Genomic DNA, 15,417 nt, shown 5'->3' with positions numbered 1-15,417 from the left:
TCGTCCAGTCCGCTGCTGCGGTCCCCCAGGCCTCCTCTACGGTCGTCCAGGTCTCCTCTGCGGTCGTCCAGGTCTCCTCTGCGGTCGTCCAGGCCTCCTCTGCGGTCGTCCAGGCTTCCTCTGCGGTCGTCCAGGCCTCCTCTGTGGTCGTCCATGCCGCTGACTTCGTCCAGTCCGCTGCGGTCCTCCAGGCCTCCTCTGCGGTCCTCCAGGCCTCCTCTGCGGTCCTCCAGGCCTCGGTCGTCCAGGCCGCTGACTTGAACCGCTTGGTGGTGTGTTGCAATTATGGTGCGGCAAACTCCAACTTGCCATTCTTCCCTCGTTTGTTCAATGACTTTCTTCATGGCTTCTACCATCTGTTCCTTTATGCCTTCTTTAAGGCCAGCCACATCGGTCTGCAGCTGATTGACCTGTCCACCAACTTCTGACTCCATATTGGTCACCTTACTGAGTAGCTCCTTTAGTAAAACAGGACAGGTACACTGGCAGTCCTGCACTTTGGTGTTCACATCTGTGAAATGCAACCTTCTTCGTGGTGAATGTGTCATGTCTTCTTGTCCAGGGGTGGCTACATGGTCCAAAAAAGAAGCTTCCTGATGCAGCGTGTTTGTCACGTCCTCTAGCACCGGTATTTCCAGATTCATTGGCTGAACACTGTGATCTGCAGGAGATGGAACAATTACATCATTTGCCACACCACATATCAGCTCCAACTTATTATTCTTTGCCTTGGCATTTTTTCGTGGTTTCACCACATTTTCTTTCTGAGCCGCCTTGGCAGTTTTCTTCTTCTTTTGTGGGACTACTGCAGCAAGTTTCGGTGCCACTGATGCGTGGGTTTTGGCACTCCCGTAAAATCTGGTAGTCTGCATTCTTTGTCTTTTGTCTAAAAATATAAAAACCACAATAAGAAAACATGTAAAGCACAGCATGCTAAAAATAGCAAACAACTGTACATTTTCAAATAAAGTGCACAACAGTAAAGTGCAAATACTGTACAGTATTATACTTTTTTCCCTGTGCCTCCCAACATGAACCTCTGCAGGAGGGACAGAATGCTCTGTTACGGACTTCAGTTTAAATATACAGTATGATTACCATCACCTGTGCGAACAACTATACTGTACAGTAGTTACTGTATTTGATAAGATAGGTGTTTCACCACAAGTGATAGCAATCATTCAGTACTACTGCACATAGTACACCGGGATAAGCGAGGTCTATGTACATTACGTTATACCGAGCTGGATCGCTTAGCAACCTGACAACATGGCCGCCGACCGTGAACTCCCAGCACGTGGCAGCGCTCGGATATGTAGTGAGATACAGTATGGCATACATTTCACACTCCAGGGGGCAATGCTGAAGGAGCGTCACAATCCCCTAGCTCAATTACATTGGGATAAGCGAGGTCTATGCACATTACGGTATACCGAGCTGGATCGCTTAGCAACCTGACAACATGGCCGCCGACCGTGAACTCCCAGCACGTGGCAGCGCTCGGATATGTAGTGAGATACAGTATGACATACATTTCACAGTTCAGGGGGCAATGCTGAAGGAGCGTCACAATCCCCCTAGCTTAATTACACCGGGATAAGCGAGGTCTATGCACATTACGGTATACCGAGCTGGATCGCTTAGCAACCTGACAACATGGCCGCCGACCGTGAACTCCCAGCACGTGGCAGCGCTCGGATATGTAGTGAGATACAGTATGGCATACATTTCACACTCCAGGGGGCAATGCTGAAGGAGCGTCACAATCCCCTAGCTCAATTACACTGGGATAAGCGAGGTCTATGCACATTACGGTATACCGAGCTGGATCGCTTAGCTACCTGACAACATGGCCGCCGACCGTGAACTCCCAGCACGTGGCAGCGCTCGGATATGTAGTGAGATACAGTATGGCATACATTTCACACTCCAGGGGGCAATGCTGAAGGAGCGTCACAATCCCCTAGCTCAATTACACCGGGATAAGCGAGGTCTATGCACATTACGGTATACCGAGCTGGATCGCTTAGCAACCTGACAAAATGGCCGCCGACCGTGAACTCCCAGCACGTGGCAGCGCTCAAATATGGAGTGAGAGATGGTATACATTTTAAAATACACCGGGATAAGTTGTACAGGCCAGGGAGCAATGCACAGGGACATTCATCATTTACGTATATAAATAATTGTAAACCGTAAATGAAAGAATTACCGGTCAAATACTGTATGACGAAACTGTGTCAATGAGCTGGAACAGTATGGCCTGTGAAGAAGTTTTCGAAGGCAGAAACAGAGAGCAAATTATCAGGAGATTTCTGAAAGGTCGGAGAAGATCCAGACAGCAAGTCTGCCTACGAGGAAACAGATTTGCAAAGTGGGTAGCGGGCGGTGACTGAGACGCTCTTTTATTCACATTCAAAAGTACAGTATGCTCTGTGATTGGTGTAAGGATGAATGCGCCTATATTGGCACCAATCACAGCGGTAAGAATTCCTTTTGTGTGAATGTGAATAAAAGAGCGTCTCAGTCACCGCCCCGCTACCCACTTTGCAAAGCTGTTTCCTCGTAAGCAGACTTGCTGTGTGGATCTTCTCCGACCTTTCAGAAATCTCCTGATAATTTGCTCTCTGTTTCTGCCTTCGAAAACTTCTTCACAGGCCATACTGTTCCAGCTCATTGACACAGTTTCGTCATACAGTATTTGACCGGTAATTCTTTCATTTACGGTTTACAATTATTTATATACGTAAATGATGAATGTCCCTGTGCATTGCTCCATGGCCTGTACAACTTATCCCGGTGTATTTTAAAATGTATACCATCTCTCACTCCATATTTGAGCGCTGCCACGTGCTGGGAGTTCACGGTCGGCGGCCATTTTGTCAGGTTGCTAAGCGATCCAGCTCGGTATACCGTAATGTGCATAGACCTCGCTTATCCCGGTGTAATTGAGCTAGGGGATTGTGACGCTCCTTCAGCATTGCCCCCTGGACTGTGAAATGTATGTCATACTGTATCTCACTACATATCCGAGCGCTGCCACGTGCTGGGAGTTCACGGTCGGCGGCCATTTTGTCAGGTTGCTAAGCGATCCAGCTCGGTATACCGTAATGTGCATAGACCTCGCTTATCCCGGTGTAATTAAGCTAGGGGGATTGTGACGCTCCTTCAGCATTGCCCCCTGAACTGTGAAATGTATGTCATACTGTATCTCACTACATATCCGAGCGCTGCCACGTGCTGGGAGTTCACGGTCGGCGGCCATTTTGTCAGGTTGCTAAGCGATCCAGCTCGGTATACCGTAATGTGCATAGACCTCGCTTATCCCAATGTAATTGAGCTAGGGGATTGTGACGCTCCTTCAGCATTGCCCCCTGGACTGTGAAATGTATGTCATACTGTATCTCACTACATATCCGAGCGCTGCCACGTGCTGGGAGTTCACGGTCGGCGGCCATGTTGTCAGGTTGCTAAGCGATCCAGCTTGGTATACCGTAATGTGCATAGACCTCGCTTATCCCAGTGTAATTGAGCTAGGGGATTGTGACGCTCCTTCAGCATTGCCCCCTGGACTGTGAAATGTATGCCATACTGTATCTCACTACATATCCGAGCGCTGCCACGTGCTGTGGGTTCACGGTCGGTGGCCATTTTTAGTGTGCATAGAACTCGCTTATCCACATAGGCCCCTGTGTTTTTAACTACTATATTGAGATGCACATTTCTAGGCCTACAGTATTTAATATACAGTAAGCAGCATTGTTGTTAGGCAATAATTGAAGAATTTACATACAGTACTGACATGTACTGTATGTAATGCTTGTACATCATGTCAGTCGACCCTTATGCTGTACACTACTGTAAGTCTCACAGGGCCCATGCACTTCCAAGGAGGGTTATTTACTGTACTGTATCTGTTTCATACAGGAAACTAATTGCAGTCCATAACACTGAAGTGGTATTTTCAGTACTGTACAGTATACAATACTTAAATTTGAACATCAGGTACTGGATAGTAAACATGTACAGTATTAACTTCTATCATAAAACTCTTATGCATTTTCAGATGTGTAAATTTTAGACTACAGTATTCACAAATGTTTTCTCTCCATACAGGAATTATAGTTGGACAACATGCCAGTAACTATCAACAAAACGATGAGCAAGATAATCGCCAACATGAAAAAAGAAAATAAAACCATCAAAGAGATCCATGCATGGCTCAAGGAAAGTGGCATTATAGTCACTTTAGAAACGGTGCGCTATCATGCATTCGAGAGAACAACGCCCAGATTTGTATTTCCTACAAAATGCACATGGTACGTACTGTACACTACTGTAATGTTTAAATGACTTGCTTTATACCATAAACAATTTTTTTGAAATAAAATAAAAACTTCATCAATTGTAACTGTGATTGTGCTGTTCATGAATTCATATTTTTCATACTGTATTGTACTGTAGGAGAGTGCAACAAATTGTGGAGGAACTAACTCGTGAGGATGATGAGCGTACTGCTCTGCAAATAAAACGAATTCTCCATTCCAAGTATGACCTGGACATATCGGCCACCAGCATCAGAAGGATGCGACGGAAAATGGGATGGACCTTTGGCGCAACAAGGTAAAATACTGAAAGCAGTATAAACCATACAGTAAATGCACTGTTAATAATCCCTTGATACGTGATATAATAATGCCATAAATCATTATACAGAGTGTGTACTTTATACTATATACAGTATGTGTGTGTGTATATACTGTATATATTCTATCCCAAAAGAGATACCTACTGTATAGGCACTCAGAGACAGCAATGAAGCATTGCCGGCTTATTGTGATGATTACATACTGTATACTGTGTGTGTGTGTTTGTGTGTATGTACAGTATGTATATATATATTACTCTGTATGTAACTTAATGTACTGTATGTACAGTTTAATGTATACAGTAGGTATATAATACAGTATACTGCACATACAGTCTACTGTATATACAGTAATCTGTAAATCTGTAATTTCATAACTGTATCTGATTTCATTATTTTTGGCTCTTCACAGGATATCTCCAATGATAAGAGATGTGAATAAAGAAAAGAGAGTGGAACAGGCACGGCGATGGATTGAGAGTGGTGAAACATTTGATGATGTCATTTTCACAGATGAATCGTCTGTTGCCCTTGAGCGGTTCTCCAGAATGTCATTCAGGAAACGTAACCATATCTCTTTAAAACCACGCCCAAAGCATCCATTGAAAGTCCATGTATGGGGAGGCATATCACGATTAGGAGCTGGTCCCCTATTATTTTTCGAAGGTACAGTACTATACTTTATTCTGTGCCTGTGTTCTGTAAAAATACATGTTGTACTGTAGAGTACATGTAACTGCACAATAAAAGGAGTTGCTTATTAATGAACAACATTTTTTGATTTCTGTAGGAATCATGGATAAGAAATTTTTCCAAGAAACAATAGTAGAGGAATGTATGGTGCCATTTGTGAATAAATATTACCCAACTCACCATAGGATATTCCAAGACAATGATCCTAAACACTCCGCCTCAGCCAAATTTATGGAAGAGAAAGGTACAGTATGAATTGGGAACGCACACCACCAGAGTGAGTATTCTTTCAACAGTGTACAAGTAAAATTTTGGATAGCACTCTAGTACTGTAAAAAAAAATTTTGTTTAATAAACAGTACAATATTGTATGTTTAATTTTCTCTATTTACTGTAATGTAATTAATTTTTTCTATACGCTTTTTTTTTATTTTTATATAGATCATCAGACATGAACCCAATCGAATTAGTGTGGGCTCAATTGAAGAGGTACGTTAGGAGTGTTGCAAAGCCAACAACAAAACAGCAACTGGTGGATGGGATAAAGAAATTTTGGCTAGAAGTACTCACACCTGAACATTGTAATAATTATATAAATCACCTGTATAAAGTATTACCTGTTGTAGTCGAAAGAAATGGTCAAGCCACAAATATGTAGTTCTGTACTGTATTTTCTGTTTAAAATTTTAAATTGGTGCATTATTAAAAAAAATGATAAAATTGCCTTTGTCTGATTATTGCATAAACTAATGTAGAATATTATACAGTAGTAATGTTATTGATGTGTATGAACAGTTATTTTCAGTTTTATAAGTCCTGAATAAGAGTACTGTACATTTTGATCAGTGCAGTACATGGAATCGGATGTTGTAATACTTTATTTTTACATTAATATTGATGTTTTTCCAATAAATATTCAATTTTACAGTATGGTACGGTACAGTACATGAGGGTACCTGTACAGTATGATACGTCATTATGGGGGAGAAATACTGTATCCACTAAATGTACAGTAAAATGTTTTTTTCTTATTACAAACACACAAATGCATCTCAGATGGAAATATGCTATACACAGCAGACAGCTTATGGTGACAGAACTTCCCTACTGTATCCCCACCCATAGTCGTGGTATATTTTAGATTGCCTAATGAGACACTCCTGCAGCATTGCCAATGATTCATGTAAAACCTGTGTGCAAACAGTATCTGTATTGAATGCAAAGTACAGTAAGAGTACAGTATACAGTATTATCAGAGCCAAACCTGACCAACATGATGCCCTAGGCTAGATTTTGGCTGATGCCCTCTTGCACAGATGCTACGTAGTTCCGCCTCTAACCCTGCACCCCTTTCCCAGCACCATCACCCATTTTGGCGCTCCTACCCCCTATAATCTAAATAAGAACAATGTGCACATTTAGTGCCAGCCCAAAACAGTGTACAGTATGTTCTTGCTGGGAAGGGGCATGGTAACACAATAATACCCGAAGATGAAATGACACAACACAGTACTGCAACTTTATTCACATTATATCATGCAGTGGTGTCTCTTATTCTCATGACATCATATCATAGTACCACATTACTCCTAACAGTAATGCCCCTTATTCACATTACACCCCACCACATTCATCTTTATTTACATTAGACCACAGGTTCTCAAACTCAGCCCTCAGGACCCCACACAGTGCAGGTTTTGCAGGTCTCACAGAATCACAAGTGAAAAAATTAGCTCCACCTACTGTATGGACCTTCTAAAATGTGTCAGTTAGTAATGAATACATCTGTGCACTTGCTGGTTTACCTGCAAAACATGCACTGTGTGGGGTCCTGAGGACCAAGTTTGAGAACCACTGCATTAGACCATGCAGTAGTGCCCTTTCCTTATGTTACACCAGAAAATATTGTAGTACACCTTATACACATACAGTACAGTAATGCCACACATTAGTAATGCATTTCATATTTAAATTTTCTGATTTAATTTCATAGAGCCGCAGTCACTCACAGAATATAGGCATGTACTGTAGCATCTCATTTTATTCTGCAGAAGCTGATTATTCCCGTTTGGCTAGTTTGCCGCCTCTGTACAGTATATTACAATAGAAAAAAGTTATAGTGTCAGTGAAAAAAGCACCTCATGACAGATACTGTACACAAGCTCATGTCTAAATACTGTATACTGTAAGCAGTGACATTAAGGGGTACAGTACTGTATATGCAATTGCAGTCGAATTCCGGCAGGAATACGGAAAAAATGGACACGGGATCCCCCATCTTTTTAGAACCAGCACCGGGCTCTGCGCCTGGTCCTGGTGCAAAAAATAAGGGGGACAAAAAAGCGTAGGGGTTCCCCATATTTTTTGAATCAGCACTGGGCTCCACTAGCTGGACAGATAATGCACAGCCGGGGGAGACTTTTATACCGGTCCCTGCGGCCATGGAATTAAATACCCAACTAGTCACACCTGGCCGGAGTACCCTGGAGGAGTGGGGGCCCCTTAAATCAAGGGGACCCCCCTCCAGCCACTCGATTATCTCTATCACCCCTGTGTATTGTAGCTAGGGGATTGTGACGCTCCTTCAGCATTGCCCCGTAGCCTGCAAAATCTGTGCTGTTATTTGCTCCATAGCTGAGTGCCTCCTAGGAGCTAGGAGTCACAGGCGGTAGCCATTTCAATTGAGTCTGCCCTGCTATAGAATTGTACAGGTATGTGTACATTACCGTACGGTGCATAGAACCTTTACAGTAGAAACTCTCCTGCAGCTTTGGCCTGCTTTACTGTATGTACTGTAAAACTTGTGTTTTGTCAGTTTGCTATGCGACCGAGCCCGGTGTAACGTACTGTAATGTGCATAGACCTCGCTTATCTCTGTGTATTTTGGCTAGGGGATTGTGACGCTCCTTCAGCATCGCCCCGTAGCCTGCACAGCTTATGCCATTTCTCATTCCATACCCAACTGCTGCCTGCCACGAGGTGGGGGTTCAGGAGGTGGGGGTTCATGGGTAGTGGTCGTTTTGACAGTGTGCTATGCGATTGAGTCCGGTGTACCGTAATACTGTATGCAATCCTACAGTAGCTTATCCCTATCTCCCCTGTGTATTTTTGGCTAGGGGATTGTGACGCTCCTTCAGCATCGCCCCGTAGCCTGCACAGCTTATGCCATTTCTCATTCCATACCCAACTGCTGCCTGCCACGAGGTGGGGGTTCAGGAGGTGGGGGTTCATGGGTAGTGGTCGTTTTGACAGTGTGCTATGCGATTGAGTCCGGTGTACCGTAATACTGTATGCAATCCTACAGTAGCTTATCCCTATCTCCCCTGTGTATTTTTGGCTAGGGAATTGTGACGCTCCTTCAGCATTGCCCCATAACCTGCACAAGGGTTCAGGGGCGGCGGCCATTTTGCCAGTGTGCTACAGTATGTGATCGAGTCCGGTGTACCATAATATGCATACTGTGTATTTTAGCTAGGGGATTGTGACGCTCCTTCAGCATTGCCCCATAGTCTGTACAATCTGGACTATTACTTGCTCCGTAGCCTAGGGCCTCTGTGGGGCAAGGAGTCATAGGTGGTAGCCATTTCTATTCAGTCTGCCCAGCTACAGAATTGTATGTGTACTGTACGGAGCATAGAACCTTAACCTGCATAGAACCTGCACATTATGGTACACCGGACTCGATCGCATAGAACCGCTCATGCAGCTACTGTATGCCCTGGTTTACAGTATGTGAATAAAAAAAATAATAAAGTGTCTGAAAAAAACTAACATGCATTCGTACTTAAGGAATCGAACCCTGGACTCTGAGTATAGGAAACGAAACACTTCACCACTTTGCCGCAGACAAATGTATAAATCCGTTGGTTTTGATTATGCTGTAATGGCTACGGGATTAGGACGATAACATACTGTACAAAATTCCTAATCTTGAGAGGCAATAGTGAACTTGTAACACACATCCATTTGCGACAGTGTACACTACTGGTTTTACAGTACTGTATGTTTTGTCTGCGGGACTTGGACGCTCACATACAGTATTCATAAAGTATTGTAGATGGATCATAAACTGTATGCTGTACTATTTGCGTCGGTGTCGTATATACAGTACTGTATTAAATAATGCAGCGTAATGAGTACAGTATTTACTGTATGCAGCGTAATGAGACGCCTTAGTAAAGTAGTCCTTATTATGTATTTCAGTATTGTATTTTACGGGAGACCACACGCATGCGCAGTGGTGATTGTAAAAAGCGACATCTGGTGGCTGATCGCAGGTATTACACGTAAAGGTAACGCCAAACGTCAAATGTCTGTCTCCGTGCGATTAGATAGCCTCTCTGTGACTAGGCGCGCCTCGCTACGCCCCAGTACGCTGCGTATGGTCGAACGGGACAAACGCCGCAGCCACTCAAGATAAAGGTGGCTACATCTGTATATGTCAGCAGCGCTACTAGTGTAGGGGTATCATGCAAGAGTCTCATTCTTGCGACCTGTGTTCGAGTACCGGCTAGTGCAGAAAAAACACATTTTAAATCTTATATTAGGTATCAAACTAATATGAAATGTATTAGTCTTAAAACATTTTAAGAGATTATATTTAAAATGTTATACTATCTATCAAACTAATAAGAAATGTATTAGTCTAAAAACAATTTAACATGACATATAACCTACATGACCTTCAAGATGACTGGATGCACCACATTGTAGTTAAATATGGCAGTAATACTTTCTTTATACTTAGAACATTTGTTTGCTTGTGACACTAACTTTAAGATCTCATAGCTTTTTTTCTGCTGACAATAACATTTATTAATAATACATCCATGGAGCAAAGAAATATTTTTCTTAATTAGGGAAAGCTATGCAGCAGTGCAATTAGTAAATTTTCAATTAAAAAGATATTCATGTCACATAGTTTTGAATATACATCTATTTTCTTGTGGAGCCCTATAAGCCAGCAGCGCTACTAGTGTAGGGGTAACATGCAAGATTCTCATTCTTGTGACCTTTGTTCGAGTACCGGCTAGTGCAGAAAAAACACATTTTAAATCTTATATTAGGTATCAAACTAATATGAAATGTATTAGTCTTAAAACATTTAAAGAGATTATATTTAAAATGTTATACTATCTATCAAACTAATATTAACTGAATCTGCATAACAAATTCATTAGCACAACTTATTTAACAAATGAATACATCCATGGAGCAAAGAAATATTTTTCTTAATTAGGGAAAGCTATGCAGCAGTGCAATTAGTAAATTTTCAATTAAAAAGATATTAATGTCACATAGTTTTGAATATACATCTATTTTCTTGTGAAGCATTACAAACCAGCAGCGTTAGTAGTGAAGGGGTATCATGCAAGATTCCAGTTCTTGTGACCTGGTTTCAAATCCCGGCTAGCGCAGAAAAAAATACATTTTAAATCTTATATTAGGTATCAAACTAATATGAAATGTATTAGTCTTAAAACATTTTAAGAGATTATATTTAAAATGTTATACTATCTATCAAACTAATATGAAATGTATTAGTCTAAAAACTATTTAACATGACATATAACTTATGTGACCTACAAGATGACTGGATGCACCACATTGTAGTTTAATATGGCAGTAATACTTTCTTTATACTTAGAACATTTGTTTACTTGTGACACTAACTTTAAGATCTCATAGCTTTTTTCTGCTGACAATAACATTTAATAATAAACTGAATCTGCATAACAAATTCATTAGCACAACTTTTTTGACAAATAAATACATCCATGGATCAAAGAAATATTTTTCTTAATTAGGGAAAGCTATGCCGCAGTGCAATTAGTAAATTTTCAATTAAAAAGATATTCATGTCACATAGTTTTGAATATACATCTATTTTCTTATGGAGCATTACAAACCAGCAGCGTTAGTAGTGTAGGGGTATCATGCAAGATTCCCATTCTTGCGACCTGGGTTCAAATCCCAGCTAGCGCAGAAAAAAATACATTTTAAATCTTATATTAGGTATCAAACTAATATTAAATGTATTAGTCTTAAAACATTTTAAGAGATTATATTTAAAATGTTATACTATATATCAAACTAATATGAAATGTATTAGTCTAAAAACTATTTAACATGACATGTATCCTACATGATGACTGGATGCACCACATTGTAGTTAAATATGGCAGTAATACTTTATACTTAGAAAATTTGTTTGCTTGTGACACTAACTTTAAGATCTCATAGCTTTTTTTCTGCTGACAATAACATTTATTAATAATACATCCATGGAGCAAAGAAATTTGTTTCTTAATTAGGGAAAGCTATGCAGCAGTGCAATTAGTAAATTTTCAATTAAAAAGATATTCATGTCACACAGTTTTGAATATACATCTATTTTCTTGTAGAGCCCTATATGTCAGCAGCGCTACTAGTGTAGGGGTATCATGCAAGAATCTCATTCTTGCGACCTGTGTTCGAGTACCGGCTAGCGCAGAAAAAACACATTTTAAATCTTATATTAGGTATCAAACTAATATGAAATGTATTAGTCTTAAAACATTTTAAGAGATTATATTTAAAATGTTATACTATCTATCAAACTAATAAGAAATGTATTAGTCTAAAAACAATTTAACATGACATATAACCTACATGACCTACAAGATGACTGGATGCACCACATTGTAGTTAAATATGGCAGTAATACTTTCTTTATACTTAGAACATTTGTTTGCTTGTGACACTAACTTTAAGATCTCATAGCTTTTTTTCTGCTGACAATAACATTTATTAATAATACATCCATGGAGCAAAGAAATATTTTTCTTAATTAGGGAAAGCTATGCAGCAGTGCAATTAGTAAATTTTCAATTAAAAAGATATTCATGTCACATAGTTTTGAATATACATCTATTTTCTTGTGGAGCCCTATAAGCCAGCAGCGCTACTAGTGTAGGGGTATCATGCAAGATTCTCATTCTTGTGACCTTTGTTCGAGTACCGGCTAGTGCAGAAAAAACACATTTTAAATCTTATATTAGGTATCAAACTAATATGAAATGTATTAGTCTTAAAACATTTAAAGAGATTATATTTAAAATGTTATACTATCTATCAAACTAATATTAACTGAATCTGCATAACAAATTCATTAGCACAACTTTATTTAACAAATGAATACATCCATGGAGCAAAGAAATATTTTTCTTAATTAGGGAAAGCTATGCAGCAGTGCAATTAGTAAATTTTCAATTAAAAAGATATTCATGTCACATAGTTTTGAATATACATCTATTTTCTTGTGAAGCATTACAAACCAGCAGCGTTAGTAGTGAAGGGGTATCATGCAAGATTCCAGTTCTTGTGACCTGGGTTCAAATCCCGGCTAGCGCAGAAAAAAATACATTTTAAATCTTATATTAGGTATCAAACTAATATGAAATGTATTAGTCTTAAAACATTTTAAGAGATTATATTTAAAATGTTATACTATCTATCAAACTAATATGAAATGTATTAGTCTAAAAACTATTTAACATGACATATAACTTATGTGACCTACAAGATGACTGGATGCACCACATTGTAGTTTAATATGGCAGTAATACTTTCTTTATACTTAGAACATTTGTTTACTTGTGACACTAACTTTAAGATCTCATAGCTTTTTTTTCTGCTGACAATAACATTTATTAATAATACATCCATGGAGCAAAGAAATATTTTTCTTAATTAGGGAAAGCTATGCAGCAGTGCAATTAGTAAATTTTCAATTAAAAAGATATTCATGTCACATAGTTTTGAATATACATCTATTTTCTTGTGAAGCATTACAAACCAGCAGCGTTAGTAGTGAAGGGGTATCATGCAAGATTCCAGTTCTTGTGACCTAGGTTCAAATCCCGGCTAGCGCAGAAAAAAATACATTTTAAATCTTATATTAGGTATCAAACTAATATGAAATGTATTAGTCTTAAAACATTTTAAGAGATTATATTTAAAATGTTATACTATCTATCAAACTAATATGAAATGTATTAGTCTAAAAACTATTTAACATGACATATAACTTATGTGACCTACAAGATGACTGGATGCACCACATTGTAGTTTAATATGGCAGTAATACTTTCTTTATACTTAGAACATTTGTTTACTTGTGACACTAACTTTAAGATCTCATAGCTTTTTTCTGCTGACAATAACATTTAATAATAAACTGAATCTGCATAACAAATTCATTAGCACAACTTTTTTGACAAATAAATACATCCATGGATCAAATAAATATTTTTCTTAATTAGGGAAAGCTATGCCGCAGTGCAATTAGTAAATTTTCAATTAAAAAGATATTCATGTCACATAGTTTTGAATATACATCTATTTTCTTATGGAGCATTACAAACCAGCAGCGTTAGTAGTGTAGGGGTATCATGCAAGATTCCCATTCTTGCGACCTGGGTTCAAATCCCAGCTAGCGCAGAAAAAAATACATTTTAAATCTTATATTAGGTATCAAACTAATATTAAATGTATTAGTCTTAAAACATTTTAAGAGATTATATTTAAAATGTTATACTATATATCAAACTAATATGAAATGTATTAGTCTAAAAACTATTTAACATGACATGTATCCTACATGATGACTGGATGCACCACATTGTAGTTAAATATGGCAGTAATACTTTATACTTAGAAAATTTGTTTGCTTGTGACACTAACTTTAAGATCTCATAGCTTTTTTTCTGCTGACAATAACATTTATTAATAATACATCCATGGAGCAAAGAAATATGTTTCTTAATTAAGGAAAGCTATGCAGCAGTGTAATTAGTACATTTTCAATTAAAAAGATATTCATGTCACACAGTTTTGAATATACATCTATTTTCTTGTAGAGCCCTATATGTCAGCAGCGCTACTAGTGTAGGGGTATCATGCAAGAGTCTCATTCTTGCGACCTGTGTTCGAGTACCGGCTCGCGCAGAAAAAACACATTTTAAATCTTATATTAGGTATCAAACTAATATGAAATGTATTAGTCTTAAAACATTTTAAGAGATTATATTTAAAATGTTATACTATCTATCAAACTAATAAGAAATGTATTAGTCTAAAAACAGTTTAACATGACACATAACCTACATGACCTACAAGATGACTGGATGCACCACATTGTAGTTAAATATGGCAGTAATACTTTCTTTATACTTAGAACATTTGTTTACTTGTGACACTAACTTTAAGATCTCATAGCTTTTTTTTCTGCTGACAATAACATTTATTAATAATACATCCATGGAGCAAAGAAATATTTTTCTTAATTAGGGAAAGCTATGCAGCAGTGCAATTAGTAAATTTTCAATTAAAAAGATATTCATATCACATAGTTTTGAATATACATCTATTTTCTTGTGGAGCCCTATAAGCCAGCAGCGCTACTAGTATAGGGGTATCATGCAAGAGTACCATTCTTGTGACCTTTGTTCAAGTACCGGCTAGTGCAGAAAAAACACATTTTAAATCTTATTTTAGGTATCAAACTAATATGAAATGTATTATTCTTAAAACATTTTAAGAGATTATATTTAAAATGTTATACTATCTATCAAACTAATATAAAATGTATTAGTCTAAAAACAATTTAACATGACATATAACCTACATGACCTACAAGATGACTGGATGCACCACATTGTAGTTAAATATGGTAGTAATACTTTCTTTATACTTAGAAAATGTGTTTACTTGTGACACTAACTTTAAGATCTCATAGCTTTTTTCTGCTGACAATAACATGTATTAATAAACTGAATCTGCATAACAAATTCATTAGCACAACTTTATTTAACAAATAAATACATCCATTGAGCAAAGAAATATTTTTCTTAATTAGGGAAAGCTATGCAGCAGTGCAATTAGTAAATTTTCAATTAAAAAGATATTCATGTCACATAGTTTTGAATATACATCTATTTTCTTGTGGAGCATTACAAACCAGTAGCGTTAGTAGTGTAGGGGTATCATGCAAGATTCCCGTTCTTGCGACCTGGGTTAAAATCCCGGCTAGCGCA

The 15,417-nt window shown here is 38.4% G+C and overlaps 4 non-coding genes across 4 annotated transcripts; all 4 read left to right on the top strand.

The window, feature by feature from the left end:
- The first annotated feature begins 11,255 nt into the window (after window positions 1–11,255).
- On the top strand, window positions 11,256–11,326 carry TRNAG-CCC (transfer RNA glycine (anticodon CCC)). Its single transcript has one exon. It is a non-coding gene; the product is annotated as a tRNA-Gly (tRNA).
- Window positions 11,327–12,662: 1,336 nt separating this feature from the next.
- TRNAW-CCA (transfer RNA tryptophan (anticodon CCA)) lies at window positions 12,663–12,733 on the top strand. Its single transcript has one exon. It is a non-coding gene; the product is annotated as a tRNA-Trp (tRNA).
- A 1,018-nt stretch (window positions 12,734–13,751) lies between these two features.
- TRNAG-CCC (transfer RNA glycine (anticodon CCC)) lies at window positions 13,752–13,822 on the top strand. Its single transcript has one exon. It is a non-coding gene; the product is annotated as a tRNA-Gly (tRNA).
- A 1,524-nt stretch (window positions 13,823–15,346) lies between these two features.
- Window positions 15,347–15,417, top strand: TRNAG-CCC (transfer RNA glycine (anticodon CCC)). Its single transcript has one exon. It is a non-coding gene; the product is annotated as a tRNA-Gly (tRNA).

The sequence above is a fragment of the Pseudophryne corroboree genome, chromosome 3, assembly GCF_028390025.1.
Source record: "Pseudophryne corroboree isolate aPseCor3 chromosome 3, aPseCor3.hap2, whole genome shotgun sequence".
In the NCBI taxonomy this organism is placed as follows: Eukaryota; Metazoa; Chordata; class Amphibia; order Anura; family Myobatrachidae; genus Pseudophryne; species Pseudophryne corroboree.
This window is presented reverse-complemented; position numbering and strand designations above follow the sequence as displayed.